This window comes from Colius striatus, chromosome 1 (genome assembly GCF_028858725.1).
Source record: "Colius striatus isolate bColStr4 chromosome 1, bColStr4.1.hap1, whole genome shotgun sequence".
Lineage (NCBI taxonomy): Eukaryota > Metazoa > Chordata > Aves > Coliiformes > Coliidae > Colius > Colius striatus.
This window is the reverse complement of record NC_084759.1, coordinates 175616132-175633375: the sequence shown is the minus strand read 5'-3', so window position 1 is coordinate 175633375 and position 17244 is coordinate 175616132. Positions and strand designations below refer to the sequence as shown.

General features: G+C 39.8%; 1 protein-coding gene across 3 annotated transcripts in view; it reads left to right on the top strand.

Moving 5' to 3' along the window:
* Positions 1-17244, top strand: part of TMEM117 (transmembrane protein 117) — a 217284-nt gene that overhangs the window by 100305 nt on the left and 99735 nt on the right. The window lies entirely within an intron of this gene.

The window sequence follows — 17244 nt, the reverse complement described above, 5'->3', positions numbered from 1 at the left end:
GACGTCTGTGGTTTCTAAGGCTGTAGAATTGGTTTTAATTAATAGGTTTTTTTCTGAGTAATTCATTGATAGTTCTGTTTGTTGACTCAGAAGAATCAACATAATTTTTGAGGAATTTATTAACACAGAGAGTGTTGTCTGATGGTGAATGTTTATCACATGTCACATAAACATGGATGGAAAAGATCTGAGCACTATATGTTGCTAGTGCAGTAATCGCTGACAAAAGTAAAAAAACCCAAGCCAAGGTGAATAAATTTTATGACTATGGTATGTGTTAAGGGAAAACACTATAGGAATAGTTTCAAGTAGGAATGACTGTAAGGTGCTGAGACTATAGTCCTGAAAAACTGTAGGAATGGCTTAGAGTTTCTGTCGGTTTGTCTTCTGTCCTCCACATATTTGGAACATACCGTACAACCGATAGAAGAAAAAAAAGCATCAAGGATTTTTTCAGTATATTTTTCAGTCTGTGCTTTGTCCCAGACAAATTATGCTCTGTGAAATGGTGGCCATGAAAAGCAAGTATGGAGCAAATCATCTCTACTTACGTAATGGTAAGGAAATTGCAGAATTGGTACATTGAATGATGTTGACAATTGTTGTTGATTCCTTTTGAATCAGTGATAAAATTCATGACTACTTCTGAATACTTCCACAGCTTTATCCCACTATGGAAGGAAAGATGATGCATAAACTAAGCTAAATTAAAAGGGGTTCTATTTGTCATACATATGTGACTTAGAGCTACAGTGATACATTACATAACGTTCAGTTTTTTCAGTCCTCCTTTTGTCATTTCCTTGGAAAAAAACTGTTACATGCAGCACCTTCTAAAGTATGGAAATGGCTGGATGTTGAATCCAGCATGTTGAAGCATGAGAATCCTGATCCTTTTCTGTGTACTCAAAGTCCTCTCAGGTCTTTTCAGCAATGGAGGCACAATGGGATTGTGCCACAGAGTTATTGCTGAAGAATGGGAGAGAGATTGGGAGAGATTGCAGAGGCAGTTTGTAAAGGGGGAGCTGTTTATAAACTAGGCTGCTTATGTGAGCAGAAGGCATGGGACTGAAGGGTCAGTGTGTTTTAGGGTATGCTTTGATTGCACGAGGAGAATATAGATGTGTGATTTAGATGTGTGATTGCTGGTGTTTAGATCTCCAGAGCAAAAGAGAATAGTGAGATTGAGAATGCTTCTGCAATGCAAATCTCTAGGCAAAGCATGTAAATCAGTCAATGGAAATTACAGTGTTTTCAGGGTGGCTAAGCCTAGGAACATCAAAAAAAGCTACAGTGTAAGGTAGAGAGGTGTTAGTAACAAAGGAGAGTAGACACGTATGTTGGTGCATGTGCATGTACCTTGGCACAAACCTCCCATACAGCCTAACTTCAGCAATCTTCTTCTATATGAACAATTTATCACACTGTTTCTAATATTTGAATATGCTTGACTTTCTGCATGTCAAACCCAGCACGAAACTCATATCAAAATGACACAAGTCTTTTGTGGGATTATTACATTTTGTGAAGTTCTCCAATCTTGTTTAGGAACTGGAAAGAAAAGCCAACCCTGTAGAGGAGATGAAAAAAGCAAATATAGCCTTCACTCCAGTGTATTTCATAGAACCACAGAATCACTACAGTTGGAAAAGACCTTTAAGATCATCGAGTTCAACCACTAACCTCACACAGCCAAGCTCACCACTAAACTAAACGACATCCCTCAGCACCTCATCTATGCATCTTTTGAATATCTCTAGGGATTGGGACTCGACCACCTGCTATTTGAACCATACTGGATATAAGGTCCTATTCCCCACTTAATTGGAAACTTTAGAAATAAACAGGAGTAAAGCAGAACAGATGGAATTCTGTTTAAAAAATGAGTAATCAATAAACAATAATATTGCTCTAGTACAGCGAGGAGAGGCTTGTTAAATCAAGAAAGGGATCAAAATGGGAAAATATGTTTTGAATTGCTGTTTGGTTTGGATTTAAAAGGCAGAAGTGAGCCTTCCACCTTAGCACTTCCTAGCTCACTGACTAATTTGGTGACAGGGTCTGACTCAATTCCTAATAAAATCAGGAATATTCTTTGCATTATGTGTAATAAGAATGGGGCCATGCTGTGGGTGTAGAGCAAATTCTTTCTACCTCTGGACAGGAACTTCTGCTACTAATAATCTTTGCTGAAATCTGTGGTGTTAGATGATCTAAATAAGTCTGCGAAGAGGGGAATGGGTTCAATACACTCACCATCTATCAGTACTTTTTCCTCTGAAGCCAGGGAAGTATATTCTGCACCTGCTTTGACATGATCTCCTACTCTCATAAAATGTGCATTCTATTCTCACAGAGAGGCAGACACCACAGGATTTGGCATAGCAGGATATATTTGAAAAAAAGGTTGAATTCCACCCAGACAAGCTTATAAGCTAGCAATTGTGGCTGCCTTCTTGGAGACTGTGAGCAGGCTGAGGAAGGACCTGATTCCAGGGCAGAATCTTAGATGATTAGAGTCGAGTGGCCTTCTGACTCTCTCTTTGAAACAGTGAAACCTGCTGCTGCTGTTGAGAGATGGAGTCCTGAGCATGAGTGGTAAGGCACACTCAGAGTATACCTACAGGCCTGGATTGTATTAAACATTGACAGAGAGGGCAGAGCACAACCAGAGCCTCCTCTCCTATACAGCCTCCTGGTGAGATGGAACAGCCTCCTTCTTTCCAGGGTACTATTGGCTTTTAAGATGCAAAAACTGGCATTCTCCACTTTTAAGTGGTGGGATTTTAGATTCTCCAAAGAATCCAAAGGGCAAAGATTGCAAACTGGCCCTGCACCATGAATGATACTCCTACCACATTGGGAGATTTACTTACTAGCTGCTGTTGCTATCTACATTAAAAACAAGTCCCTACTTAAAAGCCTTATGTACCTATGAAACAATCTAAGTAGTAGAAGTTTGTTACATCTTTCTTGAGAGATTTATCAGAAACTGAAGCAGTCAACTTTAGCTAGAAGCTGGCCCTAATCTCTATAAATATATCAGGAGCTGAATCTCTTGACAAGGGATACTGTTCACATTTAACTTCCCTCTGAAAGGTATTTTAATTGAGATTTGCTTTTCCCCTCAGTAAAGGGAACTAAAGGGAACTGAGAACATTAGAGAGAGAACTGAGCAGCTGAGACTGCTGGCTCACATCATCAGAAACAATGATAAACTCAAATGGGTAGTTTAGTTTATTATTTGTCAAACATGCTATACTAGTATGTTCTTTTTAACAAGAAGCCAAGACTTCTCTCAACACTGTGCCTTAGCACAGTACTTGGCACAATGTCTTCCAGTGTAAGCTGAATCATTTCTCAATTCCTGGCCGTACTTTCTAACACCTTCACTTGACTTTGGTTTGACTCTTCCATCACTTGACACCATGAAGACCCAGGACCCTTACTGTCTTTCATTGTCTTAACAGAGAAGTTAAAAAGAAGTTAGGAAGTAGTACTTCCAGCATGGTCTTGATGGAAAGTCACCACCTGTTCCACTGACATAGACACGTTGTATCTGCTTGCATGGATGGATATGGAGGTAGCGACCTTCTACTTAAGACTTCTTGTCAGAACATAGTATTAGGATTTCAAAAGATTATTGCTGAATGAGGAATCCACACCTACCTTTCCTCATTAGTGGAACTGGATAATGACTTCCATATAGACAGGTTTCTTGGGCTTCTGTGAAATTTCACTGAAAGCAGTTTTGCAAAGTCAAGGGTTAGAGTTCAGTTTATGAGACACAATTTTAGAAGGTTGGAAATAGGTAATTTATTAAGGTGACAGATAACAAGTTTGAGATTGCTGTTCATAAATACACTTACAGAAGGAGCACTGATATGTGATGAAAATGCCAGCAATACTTATCCCAGGGATTCCTCACCACAGAGAGAAAAGGTACCATTCTTAACCAGAAGATGTCCCTGTCTCGGTGGAGGAAGAGTACAGCCTGTCACCTGTCTAGTCTGGGTCTTCAATCTCTTTCTTCCTGCTGCATCTTTCTCTCTAAGTTGACTCGAGAAGAAGTGGAGCAAAAATGCTCAAAAAGCTAAAGAGACTAAAAAAGGTTGGGACATCCCTTTTTCGTATTGTAGGGTGAGGGTTAATGGGGTGAAGCTGGAACACAAAAAGTTCCACTTAAATCTAAGAAAAAACTATTTCACCGTGAGGGTGAGGGAGCAGTGGCACAGGCTGCCCAGAGGGGCTGTGGAGTCTCCTACATTGGAGGTCTTCAAGACCCGCCTGGACATGTTCCTGTGCGACCTGATCTAGGTGAACCTGCTTCTGCAGGGAGGTTGGACTAGATGATCTCTAAAGGTCCCTTCCAACCCCTACCATTCTATGATTCTAAAAAAAGGCTCCTTTTCCTGTAGCAAAAAAAAACCAAAACAACCCTGCTTTTCCTGTGCAAAAAAAATCTCCCTTTCCCTGGGGACTTCTATACCCCAAACTTCTCTGTCCCGTCTCTGGGGTAATGTTTAACATGATTCAGGTGGAGCACTGAAGAACGTAGTCGTAAATGTTCAGCATGTACCTCTTTTTGCTCGTTATCATACTTAAGGATGTCAAACAGGTGTTAACTTTAATATTAATATCACAGTTAATTGGACAAAGGCCTCACTCCAGGCACAGTGGCCTTGCTAAAACTGTTTTTGAAGCTGTTTCTCTACTTGGTCCTGCGATTTATAGCCAAAACAGGACCAGCTTGTCTCCACAAGGCTTCCTCCCTCAGCTGCTTCTCAGACCTCTGCTTCCCAGGTCTGCACAAATAAGAGGACACTGGTGCTTTTAACTCTTTGTGTACAGTTCCCATATCATGACATATAACTTGTGGTGTCATGTGGCTTCCCTTAATAAAGCTTATCTGTTCCATGAGAAGGATTTTCTGTTCTCTGAGATTTTCAGTGATTTTCAGCTCAAAAAGCTCCAGGAAATGTACATCAATGGACCAGATTTTCAGTCTTTTATTTCCAGAGGACAAATCATACACCATTAGGTGTTCTGCCTTTGCTAGTTGTGAAAGAAATAGATTTTGTTCTGTTCTTTTCATTCACATTTCTCTATTAGGCATTTTTTTTAATCTTTGTCATTGGAGGAAGGAGACTTCTATATTTCCCTGTTTTATGAGACTAACATGTCTTACATGGCTGGTCACAGTCTAACTAGTAGAGGCTGTTTCACAACTAGGGACATGGTTTAGCGGTGGGCTTGGCACTGGGAGGTTAGTGGTTGGTCTTTATCTTAAAGGTTTTTTCCAACCAAGCAATTCTATGATTCTATGATTCAGAGCACTCTAGAGGACTGAAGCCTGTCCATGTGATCCTTGATACTATTAACATCAATAGCTGACAGGCGTAAGTGGATGGTTACTGCCACGCAAGCACACAGTAAATCTGTAGACTCCTAAACCAGAACTTCTTTCTATCATGTGCACCATGTTAGAATTCAGGCCACATCTGTAAGAAGATAGCAGTCATACAAAGTCAGACATCCAACCTACTATCCTGCCTCAAACTGGGACTATGAGCAGACACCTACTTTGAGGGTAAGAACAAGCCAGTGATATATGGTAGCATTCTCTAACACTCTTTCAAATTACATACAATTTTTCATATATAATAACTCTTGATGGATGTCTCTTCCTTGTTCTTCTACAATCTCACCTTTAGCCCAATTACTTTCTTTAGCATCCACAGAACTACTTGGCAACAAGCTCCAGAGGTCGCTGCATAAGGAATCACCTTCTTTTGTTTGTTTTGTTTCCTACTAACCTAATGTGCTGCCTTTAGTTCTTTGTTTAGAACACTTCATTTCTGTATGCTCTCTTCCTAACGTTTATGATTTGGTAGACATATATCATACTTAGTCTAATTTATCCACTCTTCAGGCTGATGATCTCTAGCCTGGTAAGTTTATTCTCATACACAAGGTATGAAACTGTACTTGATTATCTTTGTTGCCATTTTTTTTTCAGTTTCTCCAGTTTTGCTATGTCCTTCCTCATAGGGAAATCATAACTGCCCACAGTATTCCAGGTGTAAATGAACTACAGGATTTACAGTGATGTAATGCTGTTCTCTTGTTTTCTGTTCCTTTCCTACTAGTTCATAACATTTGTGGTGGGGTGGTGTTGGCAACATGGGTCACTGCGAGCATGTTTTCATGGTATTACATTATCGTAACCTCAGGATCTTGAACTCTAATGGTCAGCTGAGGGGCATCATTTCATAAATGATTCTGGAGTTGTTTTGCCCCCTCTGCATCACTCTGCATCCATTTACAGAGAATTTCATCTGCCATTTTATTGCCTAAGGACTTACTTCCATAAGCACCTTTCTCACTTCTTCACAGTCAGCAAACCATCACCCTTATTACTGTGCATAACTTAAAGTCATTATAAAGCCTTCTCACCTCACCGCTCACCCATTTTACCAGATTGCTTAGGAATATGACGAATGACTGCATCCCCTGCACAAATCCCTGTGAAACTCTGCTAATGACCCCCTTCCATTGCAAGAGCTGTCTAGCTAACCTACTTACCTTCTGTTCCCTGTCTTTTAACCATTTATTTATCAACATAAAGACCTTCCCTAAAACTCTGTTGGGTTTCCGTAGAAGCTTTGATGAGGGATTTTTCAAAAGCATTATAGAAAAGTCAGGTTAGGGTATTTCAACCACATTTTCTTTATCCATATGCTTTATTGACCTCATTCTGTAATCTTGTTTTGAAATATCCCCATTCATGATATTTACAGAGCCAGCCACTTAGCACTCCTTTCACAGCCTCAGTGTTTCCTGCTGCCATTAAAGAGATATTCAGACAATGCTGGGTGGCTCTGAAAGTGGTGTTCATGTGAAAGACAAAAAGTCTCAGCTCAAGATCTATGAATGTATGAAACAGTACGGAGCCATCTTCATGTGGCTTATCCATGAAAGACAGTGAGCTTATTTCCTGGCAGTTAAATTTTGTATGTTCATTTCATTCATTTTCGCTGTTCCTTTCTCTCAGCGCTATATCTCTCATAGCCTGGGTTCGATTTTGCAGGTGAACAAAAAGGTAGAAATATCCTATTTTTATCTGTTCTTGCACATACAAAGGTCAACCGAAACAGAACTTGGCTGTTAATATCCTGAAGACAGAAATGTCTCTGCTAGATTCTGAATATATGCATGGATTGTATATTTCAGAGAACGTCAACCATAGATACAGAACCTCTCATTCTTGAAAAATTACATAGCTGTTGGATCTCTTAGGCCGAACAAGGAAGTTCTTAACAAGTTTGTGTTATTTTCTTGGTTATATGAAGCTTTTGAGTCATAATTTTCAACATAGGAACCTGTTGACTGCTAAAGTAATTCTTTGACTCTTGGCCCCTCTTGACTTTCTTGCTTAGAATCACTTTTTTTTTCCTTCCTTGTTGTACAGGCAGTAGGTACAACCTAATTGCTGTAGTTTGGGACAGAAGTGTTCAACTGCCTCAAATGTATCCTTACTTAGCTCTTCATTTTGACCTTATAAATTCTGCTGTGGTCTTTCTCTATAAATTTGAAACATAATGGTCTAATACTGTACTGTGTAGGGTGAAGTAATGCAGCATGTACGTTACACTTTAATAAACCAATCACTTGATGTTACCTTCTGGTAGATAGGGGTAGTACCTGTAGATTCTGGTACATGTAGATTATAATCTGGCTGCTTTCTTCTTTATTCATTTTTGTAATAAGAGTAGATGTTTACTTATTGTCATTAAAACGTTTTTTGATGGCTTGCAAGCTAATGGAAAGAGTTTTAACAGTGTTTGGAAGTATTTACTTTTCATTGTTGACATTGTTATCCTGAAAAATGGCATCTATTTGTAGAATAGGAGAACAAGCTACTGAATGATTTTGAAGTACTCCCCTTGTGTGCATTAAGAGAGGGTTATTCTTATCCTCATTTGCTCTGAGACATAACTATCTAAATCAGCATTCTAGAAGAAAGAAGGATCCATTGCCATGATGCAGAAACAAGGTTGATTTACCTGTTTCTGTTTATTTCATCTCATAATGTGTATGTGTTGTTAAGGTGTGTTCAAACAAAGTGAACAATCTTGATGCTGTAAGTACTGTCATGTTGCTGATAACAGCAGGTACACTAAACTATTGCAGTGAAAATGGAAAAGAAAATATTGATGTGACTAAAAAATTAAATCTTCTTTAGTAGAGGGAAGGATACTATTATTAAAATATGCTGAAAGAAAATGTAGCATCATTATTAAAAATAGTAAAGTTTCTTTATTGTATATGTCATGGTTTAACCCCAGCCAGCAACTGTCATGCAGCCACTTGCCCACTCCTTCTAATCCCCAGTGAGATGGGGAGGAGAATCAAAAAAACCCCTCAAAAAACTCATGAATTGAGATCAGAACAGTTTAATAACTGAAATATAATAGTAATAGTGATAATAATTACTGTTATATAATAAGAATAATGAAAAGGAAGATGGAAAAAAAAAGAGAGAATAATAAAGCTGAAGAAAAGACAAGTGCTGCACAGTGCAGTTGTTCATCACCCGATCATGTGACCTGCCACTCCCAGCCAACTCCTCCCAGTTTATATCCTGGGCATGGCATTCTGTGGTATGGAATAGCCCTTTGGCTAGTTTGGGCCAACCATCCTGACCATGCTCCCTCCCAGCCCTTGACCTAGGGTAAGCATTATTTATCAATAACTAAACCATCAGTGTGGTACCAACATTACTACCATACTAAATCGAGAACACAACTCTGTACCAGCTGCTCTATCCTAGCTGAAGCCAGGACAATATGTATCTTTTTAACTAAAGGAGTAGCCTGAAATATTCAGTCTTAGATTTATGTGACTTAAAAAGTAATTCTTCTGTCCAGGAAATTCTGTTTAGCAAAGCATATTGGTTTATTTGCAAGCAGTAAAGAATCCACCATTTTGATGCACGTTCCAAGGTAGTTTGGAGAGTCAGGAGTCTTGAATGAATGACACCTTTTCTAACTCATATGTCTGTCAAGGATTGGGCACGACAATTCAGATTATGATCAGTGTCAGTCTTCTTGATTGTTTCTATTCCACTGACTTATCAAATGACTAAACAAAACTGTAACTGAATTTGCAGTGGCACCTGAAATACTATGTAGCTAACAACTCTACTGTAGTTCAGTAGTAGAAATAAAATTAAACTATGAAGCATGAAGTGGAAGAAGCAAAGTGGATGACACATGTTACTGAACTCACTTGCCAGGACTGCACGGGAATGTGACTAATAACATCATTGGTGGCAATATGTTTCTTTCAGAGAAGCAAGCACAATGCCAGTTGCCCTTTTTTGTTTGGCCACGTTTCTTGGTTTTTTGTCGTCTTCTTAAGGGCCATTCCAGTTGCAGAGCCATTCAGTAGCTAGTGGTTCTGTTTCCAGGTGATAATCCACATGCAAGTTCATCGGCATGATGGCTGTTCATATATCCGGTCATATAAAACCTACTAATTCTGTATTCTCAGTTTTGTAGGGCACAAATGTTCTCAGATCCTACCCTGCTTCCTGTCTGGTACTTTCTTATATAAAGTGGAATGTGCCTGGTGTCATCTGAGTTCATACAATGATCCCATCAAGTCAGATTGCACCATTATTTATTCATTGATTGATGGTGTAGCCATCTGTTCATGTGCTCTAGGTTATAATTATCTGCCTTTTCAAGCTTGATCTTTTTTTGTATTCCCCTGTTACTTTGCAATTTGAATTCTGACCAGGCATTGCCAGAGGTGTTACTTCATCCCTGTCTGTTTCCCAGCCACTGAGTTCCTTCAACTCATCCTCACAGCAGGTGTCTTTGTTCATAACCCATTTCTGGGCTTTAAAACATGTGCTTGGTGTATCTAGCAGTAAAAGCTTCAAGATTTTTTTTTCCAAAGAAGGACATAGCCAGTTTGACCTCAGAGCTCAAGAGTAAGAATTGCAAGTCCCCAAAATTAATCCTGAAGTTTCTCCAAAGCAGCTGCTGAAAGCTTTATATGACAAACAAAAACTAATTCTAGTTCTTTCAAATAGGAGGGAAATTTCCCTCACTATTTTTTTTTTAAGGACTATGAACTCATACACACATTTTTGTGACTTTGTATGCCCATTTTTGTACTGTCTGGATCTGTACTGTCTGGATCAAAAAGTAATGTCAGATTTCTGGTTTTGGACCAGGCAGTATGGATGATGATGAATGGTCTTTCCACAAGAACAGAGTTGTGTCACTCTTGCTAGAGAGATTCTGTGTATTATCAGAAGAGGAGCCCAGACTCTTAGCTCTGTTCTCAGTCAGATTCTTCACCTCAATTACAGATCTGAGTCCTGATGATGTGAGGCTTTCTACTGAAGCCAGAAGTCTGCAGATGGTCTGTCAAGGTTCACCTGATGACAGTCTTAGCCCTATACTCTTTAGTGGGTGAGGAATGGATTTCTTCTACCCTATTGTACTTAGTGTTCTGGTGGAACTAAATAAAATGTTCTCCTTTGGAAGGAGCTAGTTCTCAAGGTGACTTGAACTGAGTGCTGAAGTCTCCTCTGGGCCCAGTGTTTCAGCCTTGTGACTTTTTCATTACTGCAGTTTTTGATGGAAGCAGCTTACTTGGATACTTCTTCAGCAAAATGTGAGATATTGGTGTATATGGATGTTTCTCTTCTCCAGTAGAAGTATTCTTGTTGGATATGATACCTTTACAAGACAATCTTTAATTATTTGCACTTTCAGTTTCCAACTTCTACCGCAGTCAAAGAAATAAGTGCACTTGGTCTGAGCCATTGTCATGGGTTTGTGTGGAGCTGTTTCAGGTAATAGGGAAGGAGCTGTAAAGATGGCTTCTGTGAGAAGTTGCTCAAAACTGTCACCAGCTCTGAGCCAGACCCACTTCTGGGACTGTGTCAATTAGATGCGTCCATGGTCACTTTTTAAGAAGTCAGAAGAGGAGGGTTCTTCCTCTGTTCTTTCTTACTGTTCGTTCTACTTTTCCATCTGGTGATGGTGAAAGGAGTTGGAGGAGAGAGAAGAGACCATGTGAACCCCAAGGTCAGTGAGGGAAGAGAGGAGGTCTGCTGGAGCAGAGACTCTCCTACATTCTTTGGGGAAATGGCAAGCTGTACCCCTGCACCCGGTGGAGAGGAATGATGAAGCTGAGATTTGTTGGCAGTTCATGGAGGACACTACACCAGGGGTGGTGACTGTGCCCAGAGAAGGCACAGTGGGAGGATGGTGTTGCAGCAGAAGGTGCCCAGAATGCTGCTGCTACTGCAGAGGAGTCCCACACTGGAGGAGTTTGTGAACAGAAGCTGCAGCCATTGGGAAGGACTCGTGCTGGAGAGGTTTGATAAGGACTGGATCCCATGGGACCAGGGGAAGAGGAGTCATCCTGTGAGAAGAATCAGAGACGATCTGTGAGAGACTGACCACATTGCCGATTCTCTACCCCCAAAGCTCTTTAAGGGGGAGGCGGTAGAGATAGCAGGAGCAGTGAGCTGAACCCAGGAAGAAAGGAGGGATGGGGGAGGGAGATCTTAAATTGCTGGTTGTAATTTTCTCATCACCCTGCTCTGGGGTTTTTTTGCTTTTTGTTCTGTTCTGCTTCTTGTAGGTAGTAAAAAAAACTTTTTAATACTTTCCTCTCTAAGTCAAGTACTGGAGTCTCTTTTACCCGGAACTGTACCGGGCAGTAAGCCCTCGCTGCCCTTAATCCACAACATCCTTGATTATCTTTTTTTTCCCTACCATCTCACTGGAGCCTCCACTGCCCTAAGGAGGATGGGAGTGGATGGGGGGCAGTGAGCAAGAGACTGTGTGGTGTTCATTGCTGACTGAGCCTAAACCATGACAGGCATCAAGGTATCTGTCTCTTTTTTTCAGTTGACAATGCCAGAAATTCCCACTATGTTTTTGAAGAGTCAACAAATCCAAAAAGTTACACTCTACTTGCTGAGACTGACCATGCTTACTCCTAGCTCTTCTAGAACTACTTAATCTTGTGTTTGCAGATGATATTCATGTTATTTAAACAATACCTATTTTTGTTGTCCTGCAGGCAAAGAGAAAGTAATGCCATTGTACTGAACAGCAATGTGCACCTGCAGAAGCATCTGCTCTTTTGCACTGTCATACAGCAATAATGTAAATTCACATACAAACTGAATGTTTTGAATATTCATGTGGCTAGTTATTAACTTGTTTTTACTCTTTAGAAGCTGGAGTTTAGGTGAAAACAACACTTTGTCCAGAAGATTTACGTATTCTAAAACGTCTTAATAGAAAGCCAGGAATATTACTAGAGAGGATTGTGGTTATCCTCCAGGAATTGAAGTAGTTTTCTGGTAGTTTCCTGGCTATTGGAAAAGAGCAAGAGATACATTTTTTTTTGTGTCAATTTTTTAATTAGCCTGAGTTAGAGTCAACGTATATATATTATCTGTATGCACACAGTTCTCCCATAGTTCTGAGTGTACAGTTATGGAAAAAAGGCTGTTCAGATGAGTTCAGGAATTCAGCATTGGAGAATACCACTCGTTCATCCTGTATACTGCCCTGCATCCTGCACTGGTCACTATAAGATGCTCAGTGAAAGTCAATACAGCTCCCTCCTAGAGTCTCTGGGAGGATGAAACAGACAGGAAGCAAAAGAGGATAGAGAAGTACATTTTTCATAAAGCCTTCAACAACCAGAGACGCAGTCACTGTCAGTGAGGGCCACTGCAGAGTTTGTTTGCTCCAGCTGCCTAGCTGAGCTTTTCATGATCAAAGCAAGGAAGAAAATTCCTTCCTATGAAAGGACAGTAGCAAAAAGTAAATCAGGTAGGACAAGGTGTATCTGCTTTTTCTTGGAGTGATATAAGTGGGGCACAGGCAGAATGGAGGAGGCTCAGAAAGTGCAGGAAAGTAAAACATGTTTACTTGCTACAGGTTATGTATTGAATGCTCAGATAGACACTGCATTCCTCTGAGAATTTGGAACTCTGACAGAAAAAGTGGAGTATCTTTCCTTTTTTTGATTATATTCATTGCATAATTTTTTCATATTATAAAATTGAAACCAGCACTCTCTGTTGTGTGGACTGCTGGGATAACTCTTAACGCATGGTAAGAGTCTGTGGTTGTTAATGCATTGTAGTTGATTTCACTATGAAAACACAGAAAACCTATTTCTTATTTAATTGTCATAGTGCTCTCTTATACCCTCCAAAAACTACATCATGAAAAAAGGACATTCATCAAACAAATGAGAATTCTCAAAAAGCAGTCAAAAATCCATGGCACCTTGCCCAGGGAGCCTGTGTGGGCACAACAGGCCTCAATGACTTCGCTAGCCAGTGATGGTTCTGTGATGGCTTTTTCCGTGTTGTGTAGAGCGTGAGGAGCTGGACTATTCCAGACAGATGGGGAATGTGAGAACCCAGACACACCAAGACAATGATATAGTGGTGTGCTTAGAAGTTAAGGTGACTGTCTTCTGACTGTGATGAATATGAAACCGAGGCCTAATACTTGCTTCCCTTTTATATCACGCTTAGCTGTGCATTTTATTCTGTTAATAAAATTTCTTTTAATTCTGGAACACTGATGATACCTGTTCTGAAATCTCTTGTGTTCTGAGATGCTTTAAAAATACATGAACGATCATGTCAAATGTTAATGGGAGCTATTCTGTTCTCCAGATGTTGTAGATGAAAGATACGGTTCCATCTTTTTCAAAAGACGAGGTGTAAAGGAGATGTGTTTTCCTGCAAGTCAAATCTTGTCCGGTTGATTTGTTTTGTAGCTTCAATTACTATACAGATATAAGTGAGACTCAGGGTCCTGTATTTTCCTTTCCTTTTTATCATACTCTCCTCTGCTCTTTTTCATGTAGAACTCTATTTGCTTCTTGACAATAGTTATGTACATCTTGCTATATACTGGTTACATGTATTTAGAAACTCAAGACAGTACCATATAAATTAAAGTAACTATGCAGTAATTCTGCATCCTGACATGATGTTCTCCTTAGAAATGGTGTGAATGAGTGGGTGTCAGAAGTGGGACTGTAGAAATAACATGTTCTTACTCAAGATCTTTGAGTACAGATGGCAAATGTGTAAACTGTTGAAGTCTCTAAGATGGACACTTCCTCTCTGGAACAGCCTGGTTCTGTATGAGACTGCAAGCACAAACCTTTTTCACTTACTGTCAGAGGAAAATAATTTTCTTGCTGGAACTGATACTGAAGCCATTACCTCAATAAATCTGCCAAGATGGACAATAAGAAGCTGTGTAACAGAATGGAAAGAGGAGGTTTAATAAGTATTGTAAAAAGAATATTGAACTGATCATGCAAATTCAACTGAAGATCTTTAGTTAATTCAATGTATGGTGAAATAAATCCTTCTATATCCACAGGGAGAGATTAGCAGCAGATGGCAGTGGTACACAGCAAAGCATTTCTTTAATTCTAAATTCCTTAAGGGTCTGTAGAATGAACTATCAGAAACTTTGTGAAGGGAAAAGAAGAGAGGGATCTTTCATTATGAAAAAGCGTGTCACAGCACTCTTGCCTAACAAAATATTGTATAAAATCTGTACTTCTTTACAAGGGACAGTGTGGTTGAAACTGGTAAACTAAGAAAGAAGAAACTATTGCTGGTTTTAAACTGCTTTATTTTTGATATTTGGGTGTTCAGATGAGAAACTTTATTGCAAGGCCGGGAGAAACTGCAGATGCATTTGGTGTCTGTTTCCTTTCTTTATAGATAGATCTTGTCTTTTTATACTTTTCATTTCACATTCCCTGAGTGCAAGTGATCATAACTGAAAAAAAAAGATAATTTCCTAGTGTCTGGTTTCATCTCTGATGCTCTTTTGTAAAGAAAATATATTTATATTATGGCCAGAAGGAAATGGTTTAAATGCTCAAATTACCAGCATACCATTCATTTTCTGATGAATTATGCCTAAAAATAAAAAGGTTATTCTCACAACAACTACTGTACCTTAAAAATGGTATCCCATGTTGCCATCGGTCAATTCAACCCCCACATTCTGAAGGTCAATAAATTATATCAGAAAAGCAATTAAGCAAATGCCAGTGTTGCAGAATTAAATTTCCAATGGGATACTGCATAATATGTTGTAATAAAGCATGAGAATCACAAAATCATAAGGGTTGGAAGGCACCTCAAAAGATCATCTAGTCCAACCCACCTGCCAGAGCAGGACCACCTGGAGTAGACCATAGAGGAACTCATCCAGGTGGGTTTTGAATGTCTCCAGAGAAGGAGACTCCACAACCCATCTGGGCAGCCCGTTCTAGTATTCCGTCACCCTCGCAGTGAAGAAATTTTTCCTTATATTTCTTTGGAACCTCCTATGTTTCAGCTTGTACCTGTTGCCCATTGTCCTATCATTGGACATCATTGAGAACAACCTGGGTCCATCCTCCTGACAGCTGCCCTTTATGTATTTGTAAACATTAATGAGATCACTCCTCAATCTCTTCCAAGCTGAAGAGCCTCAATTCCCTCAGCCTTTCATCATAAGGGAGATGCTCCACTCCATCATCTCTGTGGCCCTGTGCTGAGCTCTATCCAGCAGCTCCCTGTCCTTGAACTGAGGGGCCCAGAACAGGACACAGTATTCCAGATGTGATCTCACAAGGGCAGAGTAGAGAGGCAGGAGAACCTCTCTCAACATTCTGCCCACAGCCCTTCTAATACACCCCAGGATGCCATATGCATAGACTCTCTTCTTCCACTCGAGTTTGCCCAACAGCTCCCTGTTTAACCATGCAGGTCTTCTGGCTCCCTTTCTTGATTTCCTACCTGCTGGGATGCTCTGACCTTGAGCCTGGAAAAAGTGATCTTTGAATAGAGACCAACTATCTTGGGCCCCTTTTTCTTCTAGTACCCTGTCCCATGAGATATCCCCTAGCAATTGCTTGAAAAGGCCAAAGTTGGCCCTGCTAAAGTGCAGAATTGTGCTTGGTATTCTGTTCCTACCACACAAGATCCTGAACTCCACCATCTTGTGGTTGCTGCAGCCAAGGCTGCCCTCGACCTTTACCACTTCAACCAGATCCTGCTTGCTCATAAGATCCAGTAGTGCTTCTCTCCTAGTTGGCACATCCACCATTTGCATCAAGAAGTTATCATCGATGCACTGAAGGAACCTCCTGTAACCGGCTAGCTGAGAAGTCTTCTCTTAATCCACCTTGCTAAGAACTCTGCATCAAACTGAGTATTTCTGCAAGTGAAATCACTAACTCCACCTTGTAGGTAATGTATGGAAGATGATAGTAAAGCTGAACCAGCTGAGAAATCTTAGGAACTGCCCAATTTAGACTTAGGATTACTCTAGCAAGAAGGTCAATTTTTTCATATCCATGCTTGTGATTATGTTGAAGAAACACTAAAACTTCAACATGTTCAAAGACAGTTTCTACAGAAAAAGGTCAGCTTCCAAAAGCTCTTTGTTGCCAAAACCCAAGTGTAACTTTGATGCAATACTGCTGACTACAGCAGGCTTAAAATACACAAGTGTGTCTTAAAAATGGAAATACTAAAATAAAAAGTTTCAATGGACTTGAATTACAATTCATTATAAAACTTCATTTAATAAAAGGCACTTGGTAAGATGAGTCCGATCTCGTCTTTGTCTTTTTTTATTGTTATTTTACATTGCTTGAAATGGAACTCAAACTAGTTTTTTAAATGGGTAGAAAGATTGTCAAGTTTCACTTAAACTTTTGTAAGTACCTTTAAAACCTCCATTAAAAAGCTATTTTTGTAATTTCTTACAGTACTACGCCTCTCCAAATCACAAAAGAAATCACTGCCTCCTACACTGGCAGTAATAAAAAAGGTTTTGCATTTTGCAGACATTAGGGATTGATCTTTATAGCAACTTGTGGAGATAGGTATGCTAATATGCCCCTGTTTTACAATAGAGAACTAAAGAAAAGGAAGAGGGAAGAGATTAAGCTTTCTGAGGCCAAATTAATCAGATGTTACCCACAGCTTCCAATTAAGCTACACTGACCTTTATATTAGTGTTAATGATGACAAAAAGATTTATTTTGGGAAGCAGATTCTTAGTTCTTATATCTTGCAATTGAAAATGCTTTGGTGCTTGTCTGGATTATGTAGCGAGCTGGTGATGGGAACTGAGACAAGAGCCTGTTCTCAGTTTT